Source organism: Meriones unguiculatus, chromosome 12 (assembly GCF_030254825.1).
Source record: "Meriones unguiculatus strain TT.TT164.6M chromosome 12, Bangor_MerUng_6.1, whole genome shotgun sequence".
In the NCBI taxonomy this organism is placed as follows: Eukaryota; Metazoa; Chordata; class Mammalia; order Rodentia; family Muridae; genus Meriones; species Meriones unguiculatus.
In genome coordinates, this window is record NC_083360.1 from 17,805,957 (window position 1) to 17,833,790 (window position 27,834).

Genomic DNA, 27,834 nt, shown 5'->3' on the forward strand with positions numbered 1-27,834 from the left:
GATGTGGAGAAAGGGGAACCTCCATTGCTGGTGGGAAGGTAAACTTGTACAACCCCTTTGGAAATCAATCTGGCACTTTCTCAGACAATTAGGAATAGCGCTTCCTCAAGGTCCAGCAATACCACTCCTAGGCACATATCCAAAATATGCTCAAGTACATAACAAGGACATTTGTTCAACCATGTTTATAGCAGCTTCATTCGTAATAGCCAGAACCTGGAAACAACCCAGTTGTCCCTCAATGGAGGAATGGATACAGAATCGTGATACATTTATACAATGGAATATTACTCAGCAATAAAAAAACAAGGAAATCATGAAATTTGCAGGCAAATGATGGGATTTAGAAAAGATTAACCTGAGTGAGGTATCCCAGAAGCAGAATGACACACATGGTATACATTTACTTATAAGCGGATACTAGACATATAATATAGGATAATCATACTAAAATCTGTATATCTAAAGAAGGTAAACAAGGAGGTCCCTGGATAAGATGTTCAATCCTCACCCAGAAAGACAAACGGTATGGACATTGGGAGAAGGAGAAAACAGGGAACAGGACAGAAGCCTACCACAGAGGGTCTCTGAAAGACTCTACCCAGCAGTGTATCAAAGCAGATGCTAAGACTCTTAACCAAACTTTGGGCAGAGTGCAGGGAATTCTATGAAAGAAGGGGGAGATAGTGGGACCAAGAGAGGACAGGAGCTCCACAAGTAGAGCAACAGAACCAAATATATCTAGGCACAGGGGTCTTTTCTAAGACTGATACTCCAACCAAGGACAATACATGGATATAACCTAGAACCCCTGCTCAGATGTAGCTCATAGTAGCTCAGTATCCAAAAGGGTTTCCTAGTAAGGGGAACAGGGATTGTCTCTGAGATGAACTCAGTGGTGGGCTTTTTGACCACCACCCGCTATGGAAGGGGAGAGCAGCCTTGCCAGGCCACAGAGGAGGACAAATTAGCCAGTCCTGATGAGACCTAATAAGCTAGGTTCAGATGGAAGGGGAGGAGGACCTCCCCTATCAGTTGATTGGAGAGAGGAATGGGAGAAGATGAGGAATGGAGGGTGGGATTGGGAGGGAATGTGGGAGGGGTTACAGCTGGGATACAAAGTGAATAAACTGTAATTAATATAAAAAATAAAAAATTAATAAAAAATTACAATATATCTTCCTTTAAAAACCCAGTTTAGTATACTGCATATAGAATGTTCATATCTGTCTTTTGATGAACTGATATTTACAAAAATATTAATATAAAGTATGCAATAAAAATCATTCTTAAGGATCACCAAGATCTCAAGCCTAGAACTTAGTTACAAAGGAGCACCACGTGAAGGATAGAACTGATTTCTACAAATTATCCTCTGACTGTCGTACACATACCATGGCACTTGCAAGCCATCCCGATCAAAAATGTAAATTTTATTTAAAAATTTTAAAATGTAAATAAAATAAAATTTACACCTTTTATTCTGCTTTCAAATGAAAGACATATTGTTTAACATGCTTTACACAACACCATTTAACCTGATACACAATAACATATTATTTTATATTATATAGACACGTACGTAAGTACTCATACTAGCAAAAGGGACTTGAATTGATTGCAAGTTATATGCCTATTCCAAGAATAGACATTTTTATTAATTATTTATTTAATTAATTAAATTTAATTTACATTGCTACCACAGTTTCACCTCCCTCCTCTCCTCATGTTCCTACCTCATCCACCCCTCCTCCTCCATTTCTCTTCAGATAAAGGGGAGGCCTCCCATGGATATCAACCAGTTGTGGCATATTAAGTTACAGTAAGACTAGGACACCCTCTCCTACTGAGACTAGATAAGCAGCCAGGAGGAGGAAGAGGTCCCAACTGGCAGGCAACAGAGACAGCCCTTGCTCCAGCTGTTAAGAGTCCTTCTGGAAAACCAAGCTACTCGAATTTAACATAAGTACAGAAGGCCTAGATGAGACCTATGCAGGCCCCCTGGTTGGCGGTTCAGTCTCGGTGAGGCCCTGTGGGCCCAGGTTAGTTTATTTTGTAAATTTTCTTCTGGTGTCCTTGACCCCTCTGGCTCCTACAATCCTTTCTCCCCATCTTCTGCAGGATTCCCCAAGTTCCATCTAACGTCTGACTGTGGTTCTCGGCATCTGTTTCCATCAGTTGCTCCGTGAAGCCTCTCTGATGATGGTTATGCTAGGCTCCTTGTCAGCAAGTGTTGCAGAATCTTTAGCAATGTCAGGGGTGGGCTCCCTCTCATGGCGTGGTTCTCATGCTAGATGAATAATTGATTGGCCACTCCCTCAATTTTTGCTCCATCTTTACACCTACACACCTTGTGGAAAGAACAATTTGTAGCTGGAAGGTTTTGTGGCTGGTTTTGAGTCGCAGACCCTCCACTGGAAATCTTGCCTGGTTGTTGCAGATGGCTTATTCAAGCTCCATATTCGCCATTGCTAGAAGTCTTAGCTAAGGTCACCCTCAGATTGCTGGGAGTTTCCTTTCCCTTAGTTTTCTAGCTCGTTCCAGGAATGGACCCTGATTCCAGTTGTCTCTGTCCTCCCTGCACCTGATCCCTCCAATTCTCCTCGCCACTGTTACCTCAGTCCAGTCCTCCCACAATGACTATTGCATTTCCTCTTTTTTGGGAAGATTGATGTGACTCTTTGAGCTCTCCTTGTTACTTAGTGTCTTTGAATCTGAGGATTTATTTGTTTTTTACTGACCCTATTGGTCAGTTTACATGCAATAGATTGCCCTATTACCTGGTAAGTTTGCTTACCAAAGCCTGGTAAGTTTAAAGGTACATTAATAAATGATAGATATACAATTTAACAAAACGATGGATTGTTTTTACTGAAATCTTATATGGAATTTAGAGGTACTAAAGTCTTGGGTCACCAAGGTCAGAATGCAACAGTCCAGAATTAATCTGACAGTTATAGAATGTTCCATTTAATGACAGACAGCAGATTGTATGTTCTTGCTCTTCAGAATACATGGGACATTCACCACAATAAACTACACTTACACCAAAAATACATCAGAATATGTTCAAAGGTCTATACATAATTCAAAATGTGATCTCAGAGCTTAAGTCATTAAATAAGAAAATTATTAGAGAAATATGTCTAAAATGTATTCAAGTATTTGGTATTTTCTAAAAGCATGTGTCAAAGAAGAATTATCTGTAAAATTAAGACATTTTAAATTTGACTAGAATTTAGGCTACAACATAAAACTTTCAAGTAATGTTAAAACAAATAGCTAAGAATAAATTAATAAAGTTAGATAAATATATATAAGAAAATAGCAACAATCTAAATGATTATACTAAATCCACATATTTAGAAGGAGAAGAATACATGTAATTTAAAGAATAAAATTTGAACTTTTCATGAATTAGTGCTCCCAGCAACCACAAGGAATCCCAGGTACATAATATCTCCCCATGATTGTTGGTTCAGAGGCTCTCAAGATAACATAGATTATTGTTATTTCTTTTGATCCCTTACCAGACCTAGATGGGAAGGCCCTATTTATGATGGCAACGTATACTTTGGATTCTGTACACAGAAAAATGAAGCTGTGCATGAGCTGGCATTTTCCTCCCTCTTGGTAATATTCAGTGTCAGAAGGTGCTGCTAAGAGAAAAAAGACATCCACAGTCTTGCTTCCTTCAATCATATGCTTCTGGCAAGATGCTCCACTGGTGCCACCGTGAGAAGCGTGGTTGGGAGTTAACTAATAACTTCAATTATATCTGTGACCTTCTTCATGGGAGGAATGCCTTAATGCTAGTGTAACCCTGGTAAAAATCCTCTGACTATTTCTATAGGTCCCCTGCCCTCAATTAGAGTCCCACAGCCGAACATTAAGCAGAGCTCTGAGGTCCTGTGGAGGAGGGGGAGGAAGGATCAGTGGAACCAGAGGGTTCAGGGACACCACAAGGACACTCCACAGGGAATCAACTGACCTGGACTCATGGGGACTGACAGAGAGTAGGGAGGCTGTAGGGGTCTGATCTACGACCTCTGCGTAGATGTTATGGCTGAGTAGCTTTGTGTTCTGGAAGTCCAAAGAGTGAGAGCAGGAGCAGTCGCTGACTCTTTTGCCTGCTTCTGGGACCTTATTCCTCCTACTAGGTTGCCTTGTCCAGCCGTGATGTACATCCTTCTTATTGTAGCTTATTATGCTATGTTTTCGTTGCTGTCCCTGCTCTTTTCTGCAGGGAGGTGAAGGGGGGGTGGTCTGGGAAGAGAGGAAGCATGGGAGACTTAAAAAAGGAAAAAAAAAAGGAGGGGGGAAGCTCAGTCTGGAGATAATATATGAGAGAATTAAAAAAGAAATAATCCTATGGCTGGGAAAGTCACAGGCCATAGGGCAAAAGCACTACTGGTATTTTACTAAGAGATATGTAGAAAAACTGCCTCCTGAACATTTGTAGACCAGTGCTGATCTTAGCCTGGAGCAAAGAAAATCTTGCTCGTATTTGAGAAAACAAAAATGAAAACTTTAAAATAAGTATAAAGCAACTAGGAAAATAATAAAACTAAAGAAGGCACTAAAACTCAAAACAAAAATATTATGAAAAGTGAATAAAACTAAAATATAGATTCTGTGAAACATTGATAAAATGGATAGAACATAAGCCAAGCTAACCACTAAAGGGGAGGGGGGGAACAAGACAGAGTATTTCATGTCAGGAACAAAAGAGCGGTTATCATCTTTGATAGCAGTGACACTAAAATAACATTGCAAACAAATCTAAAAATCTATGCCTATAAATTTTATAGCTTGGATCAAGTGTATGATTTCTTTCAAAGGTGAGACTGATCAAAGTGCACACAAAAATGAATAAGTCATCTCTCTAGACCTGTTTCCTAAAGAAGTGGGATCCATATTTAATAACTTCCACAAACAGAAAACCCAAACTGAGGTTCATAGGAAAAATATTTATTAAAGTAGGTAAATATTTCAATTCTACCCCAAGGCAAGAAACCCTCATTCCCCAGAACTGAGTGGCAGTTCTACTTCCAAATTGCTGTGCAGCAAACAGACATATAAAAAAGGAACCTCCCTCTCTGCAGTCAACATGCTGGTGTTACAGATGACCCAACACCCCAGGCTGGATAAAGCCAACATAACATTCCTGTGCTGTCCTCTCAAGTGCACTTTTCTCCTTGCATATTTACTTCCCTAAATTCTAGTTCTGCTCTTAAAAAGCTACACTCGTTTTGGATTAGGGTCCCACACCTACAGTGTCATTTTACTTTTGCAAGAGCTTTCAAAACATTTACATGCCAATATACTGATGCTTGAGACAACATAGGAATGTTAGGGAAGACCATTCAATCCACACCCCTTCCTTGTCCCCATCTCCTAAATTTGCATGCTTCTTGCATGCAAAATGTATTTACACCACCACAAAGCCACATTAACTGATTACAGCAGCACCTCCAAATAACATTTGTTAGCTCAATATTATCCATATCAGGATGGGTGAAAGCTGGGGTGAGATTTATCCCAAACTAAAACTGTACAGCAAGCATTTTATTCACTGCATTATCTCTGCAGTCCAGGCCTATAAATATATTACCTAATTTCATCATAAGCATGCCATCCAAATCTCATCATAACACAGACATTGTGGAATCCCAATTGAATTCATTTTACAAAGTATGGAATTAGTAATCCGTACTACGTCCCAGTCCTCAATATCTGAGAAACTAATGACCATAAGAAGCCCTACAAAACATAATTAAAACATAAAATATGGCATGTTTTATGAAATTATAGGAAAGAGAAAGAAAGTCTCATTGGATACAAAGAGCTTAATAACTAAAAATGTATCAAGATTGGCTCATTATGGCAATATAATATGTCAATGAAAGATTACCAATGACTGCAGAAAATGGCTCTATACCATATGGAAGCTCTCTAGTAATCATTAAATGAAAAGCCCTTCTATGTAATAAGTGGGTTTTTTCTCAGCTATATTATTTTACATTTTTAAAATTTTAAAACATGACTTTATTCTACACAGAAATTTGAAAACTGTCACGTACAAAAACATAATTAATTCTTCAAAATATTTTTCCTGTCTTGGATTAAACTGTGATGTTATCAACCTTTATCTTCTACATATTTATTCACTTTGTATCCCTCCCCCCGTAGCTCCCTCCTCCCCTCCCAATCCCACCCTCCTTCACCCTTCTCCACCCATGCCTCTCCCCAAGTCTACTGAGTCTACTGATATGGAAGGTCTTCCTCCCCTTCCTTCTTACCCTAGTCTATCAGGTCTCATCAGGAGTGGCTGCATTATCTTCCTCTGTGGCCTTGTAAGGCTGCTTCCCCCTCAGGAGGAGGTGATCAAAGAGCAGCCCAATCAGTTCATGTCAGAGCCAGTCCCTGTTCCAATTACTTTGGAGCCCACTTGGACATTGAACTGCCCTCCGGGTCTTTCTATATTCCCCTTCTTCCCTGCCCTCTGTCCAAACTTTGGCTATCTCTGTATCTGCTTTGATCCCCTGCTCATTAGAGTCTTTTAGAGGACATCTGAGGTAGGCTACAATCCTGTTCCCTCTCTTCTACCGCTTCTGGTGTCTATCCTGTTCTCTCTTCTGACGAGAATTAAGCATCATCGCTAGGGTCCTTCTTATTGTTTAGCTTCTTTAGTGTTATAAATTTTAGTATGCTTATCCTATATTGTATGTCTAATATCCACTTATAAGTGAGTATATACCAGGTGTGTCTTTCTGCTTCTGGGTTACCTCACTGAGGATGATCTTTTCTAGCTCCACCCATTTGCCTGCAAATTTCATGATTTCCTTGTTTTTAATAGCTGGGTAGTATTCCACTGTGTAGTTGTACCACAATTTCTGTATCCATTCTTCAGCTGAGGGACATCTAGGTTGTTTCCAGATTTTGGCTATTACAAATAAAGCTGCAATGAACATAGTTGAGCAAATGGCCTTGTTGTATATTTGAACATCTTTTGGACATTTACCCAAGAATGGCATAGCTGGGCCTTGAGGTAGCACTATTCCTAATTTTTCTGAAAAAGTGCCAGATTAATTTCCAAAGTGGTTGTAGAAGTTCAGATTCCCACCCACCAGCAATGTAAGAGGGTTCCCCTTTTTTTCACATCCTCTCCAGCAAATGTTGTCACTAGAGTTTTTGATTTTAGCCATTCTGAGGGTGTGAGATGGAATCTCAAGATTGTTTTGATTTGCATTTCCCTGATGACTAAGTACATTGAGCATTTCTTTAAAAGTTTCTCTGCCATTCAAGATTCCTCTGTTGAGAATTCTCTGTTTAGCTCTGTACCACATATTAATTGGAGTTGGTTTGTTGGTGTTTAATATTTAATTTTTTCTGCATTTATTTTATATTTTGTAATTGAAAATATATTTATTTTATTAGAAATTTATTACATTCCAATTAAAAATTATATTGGAGAAAACAACTATGCAAATTTGCCTCTTCCATTTTTTAACCTCTGCATTTTTTACCATTATATTTTTTATTATTTAAAAATTTTTATTGTTTTTATTGTTATTGTATTTTTATTACTTTATTTCTATTATAATTTATTCACTTTGTGTCCCAGCTGTTGCCCCCTCCCTTGTCTCTTCCCAGTCCCAATTTAAAATATATTTGACCATATTTTTCCCTTCTGCCAAGTCTGTCCTGATCTTTACCACCTCCCTACCCACCCAACTTTAAGTTCTTTATCACAAAACAAACAAAAATCCAGCATAACAATACCACCAATTAAGAAAACAAAATAAAAGCATGCCCCCCTCAAATCCACACCAATCTCTAAGCAAATAAAACATGAAAAAGCCCTTTGAGGTAGATTATATCTTGGCCAACCATTCCTGAGCATGAGGCTTATCCTGAAACAGTTATACCTATAGTCACTCTACTGGAAAATTGACTTTCCCTCTCCAGCAGGTATAAAAAAATTTAGTTCAGTTCAGTTGTTAACCTTTATGCTAGTGGCTAGAAAATCTTTCATTTATTTAAAAAAAAAACTATAACAAAATAAAACGTAATAAAATGAAACAAAAAGTATAATTTAAAAATTGATTTTTAAAAATATAATACAATATATTTGGATTATATTTACCCCTAAATTCTTCCAGATAAACTCCTTCACTACTCCCCCCCTTTTTTTAAGAAACCATCTTGAGTGGCCATCTTGTTTCTCTGGCTCTTAACAATCTTTCTCCCCCACCTCTCCATTTTCTGTGATGTTCCCCTAATCTTGGTTGTTTGGGTTGTGTTATAAATGTCTTAACTGGGGACAGGTACCTAGGTTTACATTTCAAAGACAAATCATAAATTTGAAGCCCAGGATACAATCAAATTGTCCTTGATTTTAAACCTGAAAGTACTATTTGGCCATGGATCAAGGAAATCTTTAGGCAGTGACAGTGGACCCTCTCTTATAAACAGCAGGGTGATGGAAACCTCAGTCAACCCAAAATAAAAAAAAATGTGAAGTTTCTATCAATCAGAATATGCTTGGAAGAGGTCATTTCATCAACTACTTAGTATCAGCCAATTGCCGCCAGTGCCACCACAGTTACACTAAGCCGGACTGAAAACTCACAGAGGGCTGAACTCGTAAAAACATTATCATCTTTAGCAACATATCTGTGATAACTCTTTCTGTAGCAGCTGAAGAACAGAGCTCTCAGATGAAACACACTGGTCTTTGGCCATAGTGTTCCTCATAGTTTCTCATACGTGTGTGTGTGTGTGTGTGTGTGTATGTGTGTGTGTGTGTGTGTGTGTGTGTGTGTGTGTGTGTGTATTAGAGAGAGAAACAGACAGACACACAGAGAGAGATTAATGAAACTTTGCTCTCTGACTCTTGCTTTGAGGACAAACTGTAGTCTCTTCTTCCTCGTAGAATAACTAACCAAGATGAAATCTGTCATGGCAAGGGGCTGTCAATATTAGGGTTTTGGGGTCATTGCAGTAAATATGATAGAAACTTCAAAGTGTCAGTGTTAGACCACTCACAAGTCATGCTGTTTTTCAGGGCTACATTTCCAGTAACATGTTGGTTTGGTTTTTGTCATTGTGATTTTCAACTTTTTCAGACTTGAATGGTCAATATAAAATTGATGTTTTATGAACTTTTTCAAATGTCACCTTGAAATGTTGATCTCTAGAAGTCAAAGAGACACAGAAGAAGGAAAATGTTCTTTCCTACAAGAAAGATATTAGTCTTATAACAACTAGAAAAAAAGAAAGTAGAGTCATCATCTTGAAAAATAAATCACAGAGTGAAATGCTGGTTTTAGTAAAATTGAAACTTCTTCTTGAGCAGGAGCATGGCACTTTGAGAACAGGGTATCAGATCAACCAATCTGACAGTGTTACATGGTCCATGGCATAGTGTTGTGGGTAGAAACAATTATACCTGTGCAAATACAATATAAAATGATTTAACTTTAAGCTTCATATAAAAATGGATCTTGGCTCAAACCAAGACCTGCTTAACAGGCAAGAAGAAAGAATGGTCCCAAACATAAAACTTGCTCTTTTAAAAGCTCGAGACCAGGCATTGGTACTTATAAAAGTTGAACTTCTGCCCATTAGCTTATGTCATCTCACCACTCTTAGGAACTGCACCTGGACTTTTCTTTCCATTCACAGAGAGAAAAGTTCTCAAAGAAAGTTCCGTAATTGTCAAGTTTGGCAAAATATATCAAGTATCATTTAAAGGGTTGTGTTGGTACTTTAGTACTATCAAGAAGCTATGTTCAACTAGACCATCTGCCTCTTGCCAACTGAAACATGAATGTAAGCCTGTAATAGTAAGCAATGCCAATTTTTAGCCTCTCTAAGCCTTACAACTCCTCTGTGAAATCAAGGGTCATGTCACCTGCGTGTTAATAAAGAAACCGCCTCTTGATTAGTTGCCATTTTCAGTGATAAGATTTTTGGTATTATTTTAAACTTGGATATTCTTTTAGGGCTGGTCTCACCCTTATGTGCCCTAGAACTAAAATCACAAACCTAACCTTATTGGATCAGGACTCAGAATTTTGGTTCAGGACAGGTAATGGGTGTAGGTGGATTTGCCAAGGAAACTAAGATACTTTTCTGCTAAGATACTTTTATAACTGCATTGCACAGAACAAAGTTTGCAGTTGTGTGGGTTGCGCTGTACCCCAATAAAAGGCTGCAAGCTCTAGATCAGAAACTGCCTGAGGTGACTGAACTTGTGGTGCTTCTCTCTAAACAGAAGTTTTCAAAATCGCCTGCTAGGACTATAGCTAACTCATCTAACATGAAACTTCTATATGGTAAAATATTTTTCAGCTATCTCATTTTGCCTCTACTGTGTAAGTAACAACAACCCTAAAGATTAAAAGTACACTGCTCAGAGTCCTCAGTTTCCTCAACTCTTAGTTTTGAAAAAAATAAAAATGGGTAACAGGACTATATTATCTGTCTTGAAAATTTACTAACAAGAAGTAAATACACAAAAAATAGGTACCATAGGGATTTAGTTTTGCCCAGAAACACACAAGCAATAAGATGTATGAGTATACACCCTGCAGATACATATGGTTACACACACAGAGAAGGGGGTAGGCAAAAAAAAAAGGGGGGGAGAGAGAATGTGACTCTCATGATTATAGAGAGCAAGCCTGAGAGACAAGAGAATGGACGGGGCACCTGGATGAATACCACCTGAAGGCCAATAGGTACAAGACCCTGAAAGATTCAATGAATCCATTCAAATCTAACAACAGTGAAAAGAACATCCCACTTTTCTGGTGTCTATGGCAGTTTTGGAGAAAGAAGTGTTGTGTTTGGGACAGAATCTGCTTTTCTAATGTATGTTACTGACTAGATGAGACCCAGTCACATTAAAGAGTGCAACCTGCTTCACTGAGTCTATTAATCTCATCCACAGAAACCCATAGAAACAATTAGAATACGATTTTACCAAATACTTTTACACCCAGTGTCTCAGTCAATTTGCCACGAAGTCAACCAACACAGTCTATAGATTTGTGAATTTCAGGAGGCACATGTTTCGCAGCTGGGACCTAAAACTAAAAAGAAGAATCATACCTTTTATTACCTGTTTAGTGAACCAGCAAGTTTAATTCTAACATCGCTCAGGAGCACTCATCATCATCACCTTTCAGATTGACGGATGCAGAGTTTTACAATGGATAAATATTATTCCAAGAATACGTAGCTATGATGCACAAAGTTAGAATTCAGAAGTTCTGCTCTAAGACTGACTTTCATTGTGCATCTCTTCAAGGTAAAAATCAAGCTGGAAAGGCATAAAACACAGTGCACAAGACTCCTCCAAAATCTTATAGTTTCCACTTCACTTCCATGCCAGTGTACACATTTATATATAACCATGTGTGAAGCGTCTATGCCATTTTTTTTCCCTGAGAAGTTGAGTAGGTGGCATATATTTCAACAGCTCATCTCTACCAAATGAGCGCTATAATGTATATTTAAAGATGATGTCAGCTTTTCTAAATATAATTTTCAACTCTTCCGGGAAAAAAATAAACTGCAGAACTGTAATAATCAACATATAAATAGCAGCCACATCTTTGCCATGCAAATTTGGATAATGATATTATGGAAGAGGACTATGAGAAGGAGCCTTCTGTCACCACTCTTTCTGCTAACCAGGGAACAGCTGGGGTGGATGACATTTTTAGTTAAAGCCAGTTTGGAAAGGCTTTTATCCCATGGAGATAAGCTAAAGCCTCAAAATAAAACAATCCAAACCTGCCAATGTTTGATTGGTTTGCATTTGGAATGGTGGTATTAAATGCTTGGTTTTCTCACAGTTTGGGAGAAAAACTGCACAGCTTTCCATTGCCCTTTGACTGCTAACGAACAAGCCCAGCAGATCTCTTTGCTTGCACACGGCATTTCCTTCATTTCTTACTATCCTGACAGGACTGGAGATGAACTCTGGTCAGATAATGATGTCTATTGCCTCCAGATCTCTCACAGGTCTCCTAAAGACAAATACCTATATGAACTGGATATTTCAAATTCATGATTCTGCAAATGCTTTAATGGAATTCTCACTGAGGGGCCTCCCACAGGTCCATCTCAGCAGGAGAAGGGCAGGGTTCTGAAGGACTTACTTCCATTGAAATTTTGTGAATTTCAGGAGTGTTCCAAAACACGCTGATAAAAAAAAGCAGTTTAGTGGAGGAAATGGTTGGTTTCAGACTACTAGTAATAGCCCCATCATTGAGGGAAGTCATGATATAAACCCAAACAGTATTTTGCAGAAACCACATAGGAATGACCCCTGCTGGATCACCGGCTAGCTTATGCACAGATAACCTTCTTTTTTTTATTATTAATTACAGTTTATTCACTTTGTATCCCAACTGTAGCTCCCTCTCCCACCCCCTCCCAATCCCACACTCTCTCCCTCTTTTTCTCCCTTGCCCCTCTCCCAGTCCAATGAAGGGGAGGTCCTTCTCCCCTTCCATCTGAACATAGTCTATCAGGTCTCATCAGGAGTGGCTGCATCATCTTCCTCTGTGGCCTGGCTGATCCCACATCAGGGGGATGTGATCAAAGAGCCAGCCAGTGAGTTCATATTAGAGACAGTCCTGGTTCCCTTGACTAGGGTACCCACTTGGAGACTGGAATGTCAAGGGCTACATCTGAGCAGGGGTTCTAGGTTACCTCCATGGATGGTTCTTGTTTGGAGTATCAGTATCAGAAAAGACCCCTGTGCCCAGATTTTTTGGTTCTGTTGCTCCCCTTGTGGAGCTCCTGTTTCCTCCATGTCTTTCTTTCTTCCCCTTCTTTCATAATATTGCCTGCATTCTGCCCAAAGTTTGGCTATACATCTCAGCATACGTTTTGATAACCTGCTGGATGGAGTCTTTCAGAGGCCCTCTGTGACACACTTCTGTTCTGTTCCCTGTTTTGTTTTCTCCCTCTTCCGATGTCCATTTCATTTGTCTTTCTGAATGAAGATTGAGCAACTTACCCAGGGTCCTCCTTCTTGATTAGGTGTACAGGTTTTAGTATTATTATCCTATATTATATGTCTAATCTCCACTTATAAGTGAGTATATACCATGTGTATCTTTTTGCTTCTGGGATACCTCACTCAGGATAATCTTTTCTAGATCCCACCACTTGCCTGCAAATTTCATTATTTCTTTGTTTTTAATTGCTGAGTAGTATTCCACTGTGCAAATGTACCACAAACAGAATTCTCAATAGAGGAACATCAAATGGCGAGAAACATTTAAAGAAATGTTCAACCATTCTTAGTCATCAGGGAAATGCAAATTAAAACAATCCTGAGATTTCACCTTATACCCATCAGAATGGCTAAGATCAAAAACTCAACTGACAACACATGCTGGAGAGGATGTGGAAAAAGAGGAACCCTCCTCCATTACTGGTGGGAATGTAAACTTGTACAACCATGTTGGAAATCAATCTGGCACTTTCTCAGACAAATAGGAACAGTGCTACCTCAAGACCCAGCTATACCACTCCTAGGCATATATCCAAAAGATACTCAAGTACACAATAAGGACATTTGCTCAATCATGTTCGTAGCAGCTTTAATTGTAATAGCCAGAAGCTGTAAACAACCCAGATGTCCCACAGTTGAGGAATGGATACAGATAACCTTCTTATATAGCCCAGGACAGTGGTTCTTCACCCCCTAACACTGTGACCCTTTCATAATGTTCCTCATCTTGTAATGACCCCAGACATAAAATTATTTTTGTTGCTACTTCATAACTTTGCTACTACATAATTTTGCTACTGTTATGAATCCTGATGCAAATGTTGTTGGAAGACCCTGCTACTAAGATTGCAGTCCACCCCATCTAGGTAATGATCCTAGCTTGGCACAAAATGGAGGACTCCCTTTTTCAGCAGGGATTCCTCTTCTCTGTCTTATCTGGAGAGCATTTCTAGACTCAGATACCTGACCTTGCTTGGAGGATGACCCTACTCAGAGACTCCTTTAAGTGCTACACGCACGAGTCAGCACACAAGTTTCACTACATCCCTCTGCATGTATGAAAATTAGGTATTGTATTATGACCATTAAGTCCTCTCCAACCGTAATCCTAAGAACCCTATTTACCTTACCCCTGAAATAATAAAATGAGCTGCTTCTCAGAAGCTGGCTTCAAGAAGTCTTTTCCGTCGTAGTCACAGTCTACCAAAGTCCATTTGGTCACTTCTTCTCCCTTTGTCTTTGTGGGCAGGTGGCCAAAGACCCCTGGAGAAAATGAGGACCACAAAGCGACTGTGTTTCCTGGTGGTCTTAGATAACCTCTGGGAAAAGTTCTTGGAACCCCAAAGGGGTATTCATTCCCAGGTTGAGAAGCACTGGCCTAGATTCACCAGTCCGGGGAATGGTGCCGCCCACAGGGCGTTGGCACCTTCTCTTTCACATGACAGTCAGGTCAGTCTCTCTCAGATATGCCCCATAGGCCAATCTGATCTGGGAACAATCTGATCTGGGAAGCCTCTCAATTGAGGATCCCATTCAGTCTAGACTCAGTTGAGGTGAGTCTACACTATGTGGAGTGTTAAAACTCAGTTGGAAAGTCGATAAGTCTTTTTTTCAGTTTTTTATTAATTAATGTTATTTATTTCAAGTTATTCACTTTGTATCCTTGCTGTGATAGATAGGTATTTATATGGCAGGAGTTACACGCTTGTAATTCTTGACTATATGGGGCCTTCATACAGATTTATTTGGAAGAAGGTAGTAAAAATTAGTTACAGATTATGTGTCCACAAATGCTCTAGACACATAACTCTCATTTGATTAGGGAGAAAATTACGTATATACTACACTGAAAAGACACTAATGGGAATGGACACCAAAGAAGGATCCTCACTCTGAGGGATGGATTTATATTCTATTCTTTTTGGGGGGGGAGGGAGGATTGGGAACTAATGATATTAGGATGTAAAAATAAAATATTATGTGTTTAAATCAAACTAACACTTTTGGTTTAGTGTCTGTATCATTGGTTGAGTTATGTCTCTATCCTATAAATCCTTCTTTCATGTTTTGTTTTGTTTTGGTTTGGTTTTTCAAAATTAGTGACAGCATCCTCACTTATCACCGTAAATACACCCTTTTGCCCAGGCCATTAAGCCTGATGTGGCTCATTTTTATTTCCTCTCTTCTGGTCCTAATCACGAGACCAAGTTTTTCAGTAAGAGTTTAAAAATTTGAACACAGAGACTTTGAATATGATTGTCACTGAGGCTTCATCTTTCTTACTGGACTGAATGCTTTGTCACCACTGCATTCATGGACCCATGTTAGATTTTCAGTGACCACACAGAGGAATTTTGAAGATTTTTGGTTTAACAATTTATCCTTCAAGACCTTCCATATCCCTTCCAACCCACCCAGTTTTACATTCTTTCTCAAAAAAAAAAAAAAAGACAACCTCCAACCAAGAAATAAAATAAAACCACATGCAAAATGAAAAACAATAACCTGGACCACAACCAAAATGTACACACACACACATACACACACACAAACACACATAAAATTGTGGAATCCTTTAAATGTTGATGCCCTACTCCTGAACATGAGTGCTGTCCTGGAATAGCTGATAAACCCAGCATCACTTTGTTAGGGAAAATTGAATAAATACATATTTAAATTTAAGATTGCTTTAAATTATAAAAAAGAAAAAAATTAAAGGAAAGAATACATTAATTTAAAAAGAACTAATAAATAACTGGACATACAGGTACCTGGACGGAAGTGGACACCCTCCATTCGGGCAGGACTTCCAGTAGAAGGAAGGAGATATCAACCCACCCACAAAACTTTTGACCACAAATTTACCCACCCTACAAGATGTGCAGGGATAAAGATGGAGCAGATATGGAGGGAATGGTCGAACCATAGGAAGAGCCAACTCCTAACACTATTAATGATGCTTGCAGACAGGAGCCTAACAAAACTGTCCTCTGAGAGGCTCTACCCTCAGATCGAAACAGATGCTGAGACTCACATCCAAACACAAGACTCGTGGAGTCTTGTAGTAGACGGGGGTAAGGAAAAAGGGAGATGGATGTAACAAGAACTCCACAAGAAGACTAAAGGAGCCAACTAACATAGGCCCATGAGGGCTTACAGAGACTGAAGCGCCAAGCAAAGGGCATACATGGAGTGGACCTAGGCCCCTGACACATATGTAACTGATGGGCAGTTTGGTCTTCATTTGTTTCCCTAACAAGTGTAGCTGGGGTTGTCTCTGAAATGGACTCTGCTGCCTGCTTGTTGATCACTTTCATCTAGCTAAGCTGCCTTTTCTGACCTCAGTGGACGAGGATGTGACTTGATGTGCTGGCGTAAATTGATACAGGGGTGGGAGCTCCCCTTTTCTAAGTTGAAGGAGGTCAAAGAGGAAGAGGGTGCGAGGATGGGACCAGGAGGAGAGGGGAGAGGGGCTGCAATCAGGATATAAAGTGAATAAATAAATAAATTTAATTAAAATATACATATAGCTAAATGAAATCCGATTAATCAATCAAAGGGCTTGACATATAAATGGTTTGTTGCATAGCAAAGAACAATGTATTTGATACACTTTTAAAAAAATTTATAATTGCCTTATTTACCTTGGGCTGGGCAGATAATTTATCTACACTGTCTAGATAACCTTACCATCTACCTCCCAGCCCCTATCCAATGCCATCTGCTTTAACTGTCCTCATCTGGGCTACTTTCCATCCATAATCTTATAAATACTTGCTTGTATTTTTCATCTTGATGATTTCTCCATCCACACCACCTTTGGAGTCTTTCTTCCCTTCCCACATGGTTCACACACTAACCCATAATGGCATCCTCCTTCCTCCTCTCTTCCAGTCTCTCTGTTTCCTGTGATTCTCCTATTCCCAAAGCCTGGGAACATTAGCCATGCCTACCCCTTTCTGCTAATGGAGTTGAAGACCAGGCAGTCATAGTTTTACAATTACTTAGTTGTTTGAGAATTAAAGAAATATTTTAGGTCTAGATGGATGTTTTTAGGTTGATAGATACAAACTATAATAAAAATAACTTAGGTACAAAACCTTAGACCTTTATAGATAGGATATTTTCTTCAAGATTGACAAATACATTTAAACTAGACCTTATGTATTTTAGTATTAGATGTTTTATTTCATAATTGTTCTTTCTGTATAAAAATGGCCTTTTTATTTAGACAGAAAAAGGGGAAATTTGGAGGGTTTGTCTGATGTTTGTATTTTGATGCTAATTACTGGCCCTCAAGATCTGGTTACTACCAGGATACACCTACCCTAATAGTGTAAAAATTCCTAGGACTTTATTTCTAATTGGTTCATTAAAAGGCCTGTTGGATACATTTTTTAAGACTCCATTTTGTTCAAATAAAAAGTAAAATGATAGATATCACATGAATCAACTCACAGTGTTACTCTGAATATTTTAACTACCATATATCAGTCAGGAAATGGACCAGAAGTATTCTGATAAAGAGCTGGGTATTGATCTGAGCAATCCTGAGGCTTCTGACAGTGACACAGATCGAGTTCTAATTTTCTCCTCTTACTCTTGAAAAAAATATGGTATTGTCCCGTAATAGTTCTTAATTTTGATCATTACTTCTGGGGTAGGAGTTTTCTCATTATATGATTTTACTTTGACAAATTCATCTTCATCCTAGAATCTTAGGGAAAGCATCTTATCACAGTCAGGAGTTCTTGAGAGTAAAATTAATAATAACAGTAATGAAAGAGTGAATTAAGTAAGAGAATCTCCTTACTTTAGAAGTGCAAAGCCAATCTTGCATTCTGAAAACAAATATCTGAAGAGAGTGGTTATTTTATAAAAGCCACATACTGTGTTTTTTGACAGAGGTATGTGATGTCGCTTTGTGCAAGTTTTCACCATTTACGCAGCAAGGCATATACTCACAAACAAAGACACCCAATAAAATAAAACTTATAGTGTGCACTCATAGAGAATCATGTTTGCATTAAGCGAAAATGGGCCTGAAGACTAGAGCTGTAGGAAGAGATCCACAATAGGGAGGTCCTACGTAGAAGATGGGATCTTTTTTTTTTTCCCTTTAGCACTCCAGGGCAAACTTTAATTTTCAAAAAGATTTAAATGAGCTTGGTTCAAAAACCAAAAGAAATCTGATATAGAGTTAGTAATTTTCATGTCTGGAACATTCAGGGAAGTGTCACTTTCAAAGTACACATCCACAACCTTCGGAATATAAGGACTAGCTTTTTTAACTTTTTCTTTGTTGGTATTATTCATTCCAAAACAGAATTGATGCCAACAATTCTTAGACTGACGCCCAACTCCAAGTTTAGAGCATATGAGTGTTTAGTTCATAAAAAAAATCAAATAAGAGCCTTAGAGTCTTATTAGACAAAATTTAGATTATACATTCATCCTTGAACCAGTCACCAATACACAGAGTCGGATCAATTCATCCACACCCTGCTGTCACACTTGGCGAAGGAATATACTCCTATCAGAATAGAGACAAAAAGTTGCCATTTAGCAATCGAGAAAACTCTTCAATTTGGCAAGGGTGGGTTTATTTTTTGAAGTGGGGTTTATGTTTTGAAGTGGTTACTAAGTGCTTGTGTTAAGGGTAGAGGCATGGAAAGAAACTATCTTTGTTGATTTTCATTGTTGAACACTGTCACATCAAAAATTCAAGACAGACATTTCAATGTGTCTGATTCTAAGAAGAAGTAAATTTGTATATGCTCTTAATTCTGTACACTATACTTTAACAGAATATTTCTCTTGTTCCTAAAACAAAGAAATGACAATCCCTGGAGTCTTGGCAACTCAGTGGTTACACCTACTTAGTTACGTATTTGGCTCACTTGAAGGATGAAGTAATCAGATGTAGCCTGGTACCAACTGGCTTGAAGAACAAATATGAGCGAACTCATCCAGCAACATTCCTCTCTGGTAAAAGTAATGTTCACTCATTGCCACTAAAAAAAAAATCACAATTTAATATCATATTCCTGGACTAGAGAGGATGGGAAATATATGTAATTCACTGGGTAAGGCAGAATTCAGAAGCTAAGAACTAGGCATGGCTGAAGTCAGGACATGGGAAGGAAAAGAAAAATAATAGCAGATGAGGCTTCTATAAAATAAGCAACCACCTAAGAGAGTCACATAGCTATTGGAGTCTTTGCAAAGCTAAGAAGACTGGAGAAAAACTGAAGGTATGGGCTTCAACAAGAGTAAAGTTTCAAAATGAGTCTTTGGAGAACAAACTCTTTACTGCTCTGTGGCTGGTTGCAGTGTCACATTTTTGTTTTAATTTGGGAGTTGAGTTAAGAAGTAGTAGGGAGTCATGACTGTGAGATCTGGTGAACTGTTTCACCACAATGATGGACAGCACAGAGTGGATTCAGTGAGAGTGTTCCATTCATATTGACTTTTTTCTACATATCACCTAATGGTAGCTAATGGTTTCTCAAGCCTCACCTTAGTTATCATGTTATACAAGTAGGTTCCCCTTGGCTGCTAAATCTTCTTCATTTGTAAGAATTCCTATTGTTATTTACCAATTATAGTCTATTCACTTGTTTTTCTAGCTCTTTCTGGATAGAAATAACTATTGTTTAACCATCATTGTGTCCCTAGTATCTAAAGTATTACTGGATTATCTTGCTGTGGGGTTTCCTGATTTTCTTTTTTTTATTATTTAGTTTTTATTTTTTCACAATGTATTCATTGTATATTCCGACTGAAGTCCTCTCTCAGCTCCCCTAGTCCTTCCTCCTCTCTATCACCTTTTCCTAATCCACCATTGCCATCTGCCCATAGTTTGACAAGTCTCATCAGGACTGCCTAGATCCTTTTCGTCCATAGCCTAAGAAGGCTGCAATGCTAGGGCCAATTGTTCAAAGAGCAGACAACTGAGTTCATGACGGAGGCAGACCCTGCTCCCCTCACTCAGAGATCTACATGTAGACTGAGCTGCCAAAACCATAAAATGTTAAAAAGACAGCATCTTCAACAAATGGTGCTGGTCTAACTGGAAGTCCACATGTAGAAAAAAGTAAACAGACCCATATCTATCATCCCGCAAAAAATTAAAGTCCAAGCAGATCAAAGATCTCAATGTAAAACCAGACACACTAAATCTTTTGGAAGAAGAAGTGGGGAAAAACCTAGAACTCATTGGCACAGGAGACAATTTCCTGAACAGAACACCAACAGCTCAGGCTCTAAGATCTGCAATTAGGGGCCAGAGAGATGGCTCAGAGGTTAAGAGCACTGGCTGCTCTTCTGGAGGTCCTGAGTTCAACTCTCAGGACCCACATGGTGGTTCACAACCATCCATAATGGGATCAGATGCCCTCTTCTGGTATGCATGGGCTGCGTATACCTCATACATTATGACTGCATAGCACTCATACATTAAAAAATACGTAAGCAAATAAAAAAGTTTTAAAAAAGATCTCCAATCAATAAATGGGACCTCATGAAACTGAAAGGCTTCTGTAAAGCCAAGGACACTGTCAACAGAACAAAAGGACAGACTGCTGACTAGGAAAAGATCTTCCCCAACCCTACATCTGACAGAGGGCTAACAATCCAGAATATATAAAGAACTCAAGAAATTACACACCAACAAACCAAACAATCCAATTAAAAATGGGGTACAGAGCTAAGCAGAGAATTCTCAACAAAGGAATATTGAACGGCAGATAAACACCTAAAGAAATGTTCAACATCCTTAGTCATCAGGGAAATGCAAATCAAAACAACTCTGAGACTCAATCTTACGCCAATCAGAATGGCTAAATTCAAAAACTCAAATGACAACACAAGCTAGGGAGGATATGGAGAAAGAGGAACCCTCCTCCACTGCTGGTGGAAGTGCAAACTCATACAACCCAATCTGACGCTTTCCTGATTTTCTTTTTAAGTTAAAGACCTTAGTTTTAAATCAAGACAAGCATATCATCGCCATGGTAACATGTATCTCTGGCACAATCAAAGAGAATGTTATCACGTCTACCATCATGATGACATGTATCTATGAGACGAGCAAAGAGAATTCAGTCATGTCCAATACTCTTACTGTGCCAAATGGTTGCTATATCTTTGGAACTCTAGATGTGGCTTCCAACATATTTTAATGTACTAGTATCATTTTCAGGTAGATATTAGTAAAGAAAAATCTTGTCTATAAGCAAAAGCTGTGAATAGCCAAATATGACTGTGTAATTTGAACTCATTCTACATAATATAGTCTCAAGTTACTCATATTTGGAGTAAAATATTTTGAGAATTAGATTTCAAGATCAGATGATCTTGAAGCAGAACATCTCATTTCATATATACAATTAAAGGATCCATAAATTATCCATATTTTCTCATAACATCATGATCTTTCCCTTCTCATAACTGCTTAAATATATTGTTTCTAAGTATTGAGCATTACATGTTAAAAGCTTAAGGGGCAAACTTTTATTTCCAAGTTTGTCTCTGTCTAATCACTATAAAAATCTAATGAATGGCTGAAAAAAAAAAGAGTATGGGACTTTACTCACTTTTCTATTACTTACCACCAGAATTTAATGATTATCCACTCCCATCTGTCTGCCAACTACGGTACAGGCTTGATATATAATACCCTCAGCTGAGAGGGTTCAGTTAACAAGTCCAGGTGGGAAGAAAACAAACTCACAAAGCAGTAGGAGAGGGGCACACAGGAGATTGTTAGTAAAGTTTGACATCCTTCCATATAATAGGCAAAAAGAACCCAGGTTCTTGCTTCCCCTAATTTAGTTCCCAGTAAAGAAAGTCACTTGGCAAAAAAAAAAAAAAAGAAAGAAAGAAATTGTCCTGTGGTTAAACTGCTTTGATAGAAATGGTAAAGATGGTTAGGTGAGCTTCTTGTTAACTCGAATGGTCTGGAAACACACCATAGAAACAGAATACAGGCCGTAAAAATAAAGACAGGTTTCTCTTTAAAACAAAGCATTAAAAAATGTCATTAAGACAAAGAAAAGTTAATGTTGAGGTTTTTAAAGGTGTTATGGTGTTGAAGAAGTGCTAGTAATCAGACCTTTATGGCCCTGCTTTTTCTGCAGAACTGCCCCTGGGAATTGTGGGTAAGACCAGACTGAGCTACCCTAGATCCCTGCTGGGAAGCCTTGCCTGGTTACACTCCACCCCAGAGGAAGTCATGCTTCCTTTCCCACCTCTGTCCCTACAATGGACATTTCTAGGCTGGGGTTCCTTACTATTGGAAGGGTCACAGTTTCAGTTAGTGGCCTTATTTTATTTCATCCTGGTTGACACTGACATCTGAGCTCAGCTTTGTCTATCTGTGGAGATGCTTTTGCCTGTGCTGTCTGCTTCACGGAGATACATTAAGAAAATAATTTTGACACATCTGAGGAAAATTACACCCTTGTTTTCATCCATTCTGAAAAACTTAGGAGTATCTCTGACTATTCTTTTTACCCTTTTTGAGTTTGTGGGATTGTCCTCATAGAGTTGTTTCTTCCATTTTATTCCCAGGCTTTCTACCTTGGTCTAGGCTTGTATTCTCCCATCACTAAAATAACAAGTATACCTTTTAATAAGTCTGTTCTGATAACAAGTATACCTTTTAATAAGTCTGACTGAATTAATCTGAATTTATACATCTGTCCATAGCTCCAAGCTATTTTTAATAAATATTACTTTTATCCTGACAACATTGCATTTAGAATGAATCTGGTTAATTCTACAATTATCACATAGGTTGCCTTTAATTATTAGTCTCTAAGCCTCTCTCCATTCCAAGAACTCATCTGCACATCTTAAAAGGTATACAAATGAGAGTAGGATGGAGCAATATAAATATTCTCTAAAGGCAACAGGCAATGAAAGAATATAAGGTAGGAATACAGCAAGAAGTTAAGAAAACACTCACAGAAGACACACAGATCAGAAATGATAAAACATTAAATGTGTCCAGAGTAGGGACATTTGGGCAATCATACAGGTACATGAGCAGAACTCTGGAGACAGCTGAAGACTACACTAGATAACACAGTACTGAGGAAGGATAAATAGGACAGGCTAAAGAAAGGTCAAGTTGTGAAAATTTCTCTTTGTCACAGTGTACTAGCTTCCTTTCTATTGCTGTGATAAAGGAGAGGAAAGGTTTTATTTAATCTTACAAATAATTCCTGTTAAGAGTTGAGGCCGCTGGTAGCCCCACGTCCCCAGTAAAGAGCAGAGATAGGACTGTACACATGCTACCGCTTGTACTCTCATCTAGCTTTTTTCCTGTTTTACATCACTTAGGATTTCTTGCCCAGGAAATGGTGCTGTTTACAGTGCGCTGTACCTGCCTACATCAGTTAACAACCGAAACAGTTCCTCACAGACATATCTAAAAGCCAACCTGACCTGAGGAATTCCTCAACTAATGCTTTCTTGCCAGGTAATTATAGGCCAGGGTGCGTTGACATTTAAAACTACCCTACACACTCAGCAAGGAAGAGAACATTAACGTTATCAGACAACCAGTTACCCGATAATTCTCAACATACATTGTACATCCACAGCAAGGGTGGTAATAGGAAGAGTCAAATAAATTTATGTAAAAATGGCCTGCAGAAACACACGCTAACAATGACATTTTTGATGGTGAATGACTTACAATATAGCTTTGCTCTGAAATTGTACAATGTTTTCCTAAAGTTAAATTAGCATTTTATTGTAGTGTGTGTGTGTGTGTGTGTGTGTGTGTGTGTGTGTGTGTGTGGTGTGTTCTGATAAAAGCAACTCACAGTTACTTTAACCCCAGGTCCCAGTCGCACTTCACAAACTCTTCCACTTGGGTGTAAGTGATCTGCTACAGGTACGAAGGTAGGATTAAGCCTACTATACACTCTGTATCCATGTGTGACTTGCCAAATGTCTGTATTGTTTAAATTGGAAGATTTCCTGCAGTTGTAACACCATTCAATGGTTAAAAGACAGGAAAGAAAAGCTGAATGGATAATCAGATGAATGGAGGTATCATAGATATAAGAATAACTGATGGTAAATGGATGGTGGAAGTGCAGCAGCCTCTACTATTTTTTCTTTTTCATATTTTTTTCACTTTCTTTGTCTTTCTGTGTACTTCTAAAAACAAGAAAAATTTCTCCTTGAATCCTAGTATTTGTTTTGTGTATCTCGCTGATGCATCTTTTTTGTTGACAGCTTTATACAAGGTCATCTTCCCATTCATCCATAGCTCATCCTTCGGCCAGCTTGAATGACTCTTGAGAGCAGAAATGCTATCTTACTTTTGAATTTGAACTTATCTTAATACCAGCCTTAGTATGGTCTTAGATAATATCAGTCTTCGTGGATTGTGGCTCTGAGGAACAGATCATAGACTTTCTGTATAGATAAATGATAGGAATTAGATGTGCTGTGCTGACTCCAGGCCATCGAAATGCCTTAGATATAGTTATATAACTTTAAGTTTTAGTGATCTCATTTGAAACAGAAAACCATATTGACCTTCCCATTAGTTATTTCACATTCTCTAGGATAGATTTATATTAAAATCATAGCTTCATTGAGTGACACAGAGATGATAATGTCCATATCAGAATAATGCTGAACACTGTAAAATTTGATAATGAACCATTGGGGAATTTAGAAGCTTCTAATAGGGAATAAAATTAATGTGTTTTAAAATTACTGCATCATACATCTTTATTATCTTGAAATATATAGTAACTTTTATCTATACAGTATGACTCAATTATTGCAGCATCTTTCCTATTGTAATAGTGACCCAGACAGATATTCAAGGCAGTATAATAGGCAAGGATGCTTACTTGTAGCTAATTTATATTAATATTATGAACAAGCAAGAAGAATCAAATCCTGTGTCATTCATAATATCAGATAATTCATAGGTAAAATAATGCTTCAGTCCAGACCTTATACTAGAAACTGCTATGATCATTTAATTCATCACGCAAATAATACAATAGAAATACTTAACAATTATAGTAAATTCTACCTTAACATTACAAAATACACCTATACCCATTGTTTCATTTCATTAATTAATATGCATGCTTAAGAAAAATACTATTTGAATGGCTGAAGAGTCATCGTTCAAGAACACTTGAAACACTTGCAGAGTATCTAGGTTCATTCCCTGAACCCATATAATAGCTTACAAACATCTGTAACTACAGTTTCAGGGACTCCAGTCCCCAATTCTTCTTGCATAAGCCAGGGATGCACATAGGACACAGACATACATACAGACAAAACACTAAAAAATAATGAAATATTGAATGCCATTCTAGTAATATCTGGGTTACTCTAATTGTCTTCTTTTACTTTAGAAATATAGTGTTAAAGAATCATAACTACTTCAGAAAACAATCTGGTGCTTTCTCAGAAAATTAGGAATAGGTCTACCTCATGACCCAGCTATACCACTCTGGGGCATATACCCAAAATATGTTCCACCATACAACAAGGACATTTACTAAACTATGTTCATAGAAGCTTTATTCATGATAAGCAGAAACTAGAAACAACACAACTGTCTCTCTCAAAAAAAAAAAAAAACTGGATAAAGAACCTGTGATACATTAACACAATGGAATACTACTCAGCCATTAAAAACAAGGACATCGTGATATTTTCAGGCAAAAGGATGGAACAAGAAAGATCACCCTGAGTGAGGTAACAGACCCAGAAAGACACACGTGGTATGTACTCACGTATAAGCAGATTTTAGCTATGTAGTACACAATAACCATAACACAATTCACTAACCCAAAGAAGATAACAAGAAAAACCCAAGGGAGGATGCTTAGATCTCATACAGGAGGAGAAATAAAATAGACAGTAGAAGCTGTTGAAGAAAGGAAACAAGGTAGGAGAGGGAACATGGAGAAAAATGAAGGTGGAGATGAGACATGGGGAGAGTAGAGGAGGGAGTACAGAGGGCCTTCAGAAAGAAGAGAAACTGGTAGGGAGCATCTCTGTAATAAGCAGGAGACTTAGGGCAGGGTAGGCTCCGGGGAGGGGTATGGAGGTGACTCTAGCTGAGATTCCTAATAACAGTGGACATGGAGACTAAAGAGGCCACCCTTTAACTAGATAAGACTTCTAGTGGAGGGAGGGGAATGGCAACCCACTCACAAAATCTTCAACCCAAAATTTATCCTTCCTACAAGATGTGCAGGGATAAAAATAGAACCAAGATTGAGGAAATGTTCAACCAATGCCTGGCCCAACCTGAGACCCATAGCATGGGAAAGAGCCAACCCCTTACACTATTAACAATGGATATTCTGCTGTGCTTGCAGATAGGAGACTAGCATAGCTGTTCTCTAAAAGGCTCCACTCAGCAGCAGATTAAAACAGATTCACTCACTCACAGCCTTCATGTGGGTCTTCATGTGGGTTTCATAGTAAGGGAATCAGGGGCTGTCTTCAGCATGGACTTTTTTGCCTTCTTTATATTTCTTCCTGTCACAGCTGCCTTGCCAGGCCCCAGGGGAAGAGGATGTGTTCAGTGCTGATCTAACTTGAAGGGCAGGGGTGGGTTGATGGGAGGGGTTCCCCTTTTCTGAAGAGTAGGAGGAGAGCTAGGGGAAATAGGGAAGAAGAGTGGGAACTGGAGGAGAAGAGGAAGGGGAATAAGATAGGGATGTAAAGTCAATTCATTCATTCATTCATTAAAAAAGAAAATTACATTCCATGAAGGAGCCAGCATATTAGAAAATAGTGGGACCGAAGCTCTTTCTTTTCTTTTCTTTTCTTTCCTTTTTTTTTTTTTGTTTTCTTTTGTTGTTTATTTGCTTTTTGTTGTTTAGTTTTTCTTTTGTTTTCAAGACAGGTTTTTTATGTGTGTAGCTTTGACTGTCCTGGAACTCACTCTACAGACCAGGCTGGTCTCGAACTCACAGAGATCATCCTGCCTTGGCCTCCTGAGTGCTATTATTAAAGGCCTGGGCCTCCACTGTATCAAGTATTATAGTCCTGCTGTGGGCTATAAATGTGACTCAGTGGTCAAAGACTTTCTTCCCAGGGGTGAGGCTTGACCCTTAGCATTACCAATAAATATACAAATAAACACAATAGTTTCTGTTTTCAAGAATGGATCATGTGTCCCTTATTTACTCAGGCTTCATCCAACTTGACTTAGCCTGAGTCGTTTGCTATTACATACTCCTTCATGTGAATAGTTGGATAATCTTTGGCTTATTTTTTTTCTGTTAGGTGTTTCATAAACCAGAACACTGAAAGACAATTGTGATTAAATATAGCTGGTTCATGAAAAGTCTAAGCTAAATGCTCATTTTCCACCACTGTACCAGTAAACCCAAAAGGCTAATCAAAAGTTCATAGAATGAAAAACTAACCAACCAGCCAAACAAACAACAAATGCACATCCTCTAGCCTCATTAGCCTCAGGGAAAAAGAAAAGCAGTTGCAGAATTGGTCTTCAAAGCACCTGTTTTTGCTCTATTTTCCTATTCCTGCTTTCTGTCTTTCTTTTAACTACAAAAGGGAATGCAAACCCAGAATGATAAATAAACAAGAGGAAGAGTGGGGATTTCTGTGAAGAGTCTGTTTGTGTTTAAAAAGAGATGTAAGAATGTAAGAAGAGATTGCTCCTGTTGAGTAAAGGTATAAAACCTAAGAGAGTAGAAGCCGTCATGAAGTGACTTACAGGGATAAAACAAAACAAAAACAAAAACAAAAACAAAAACATA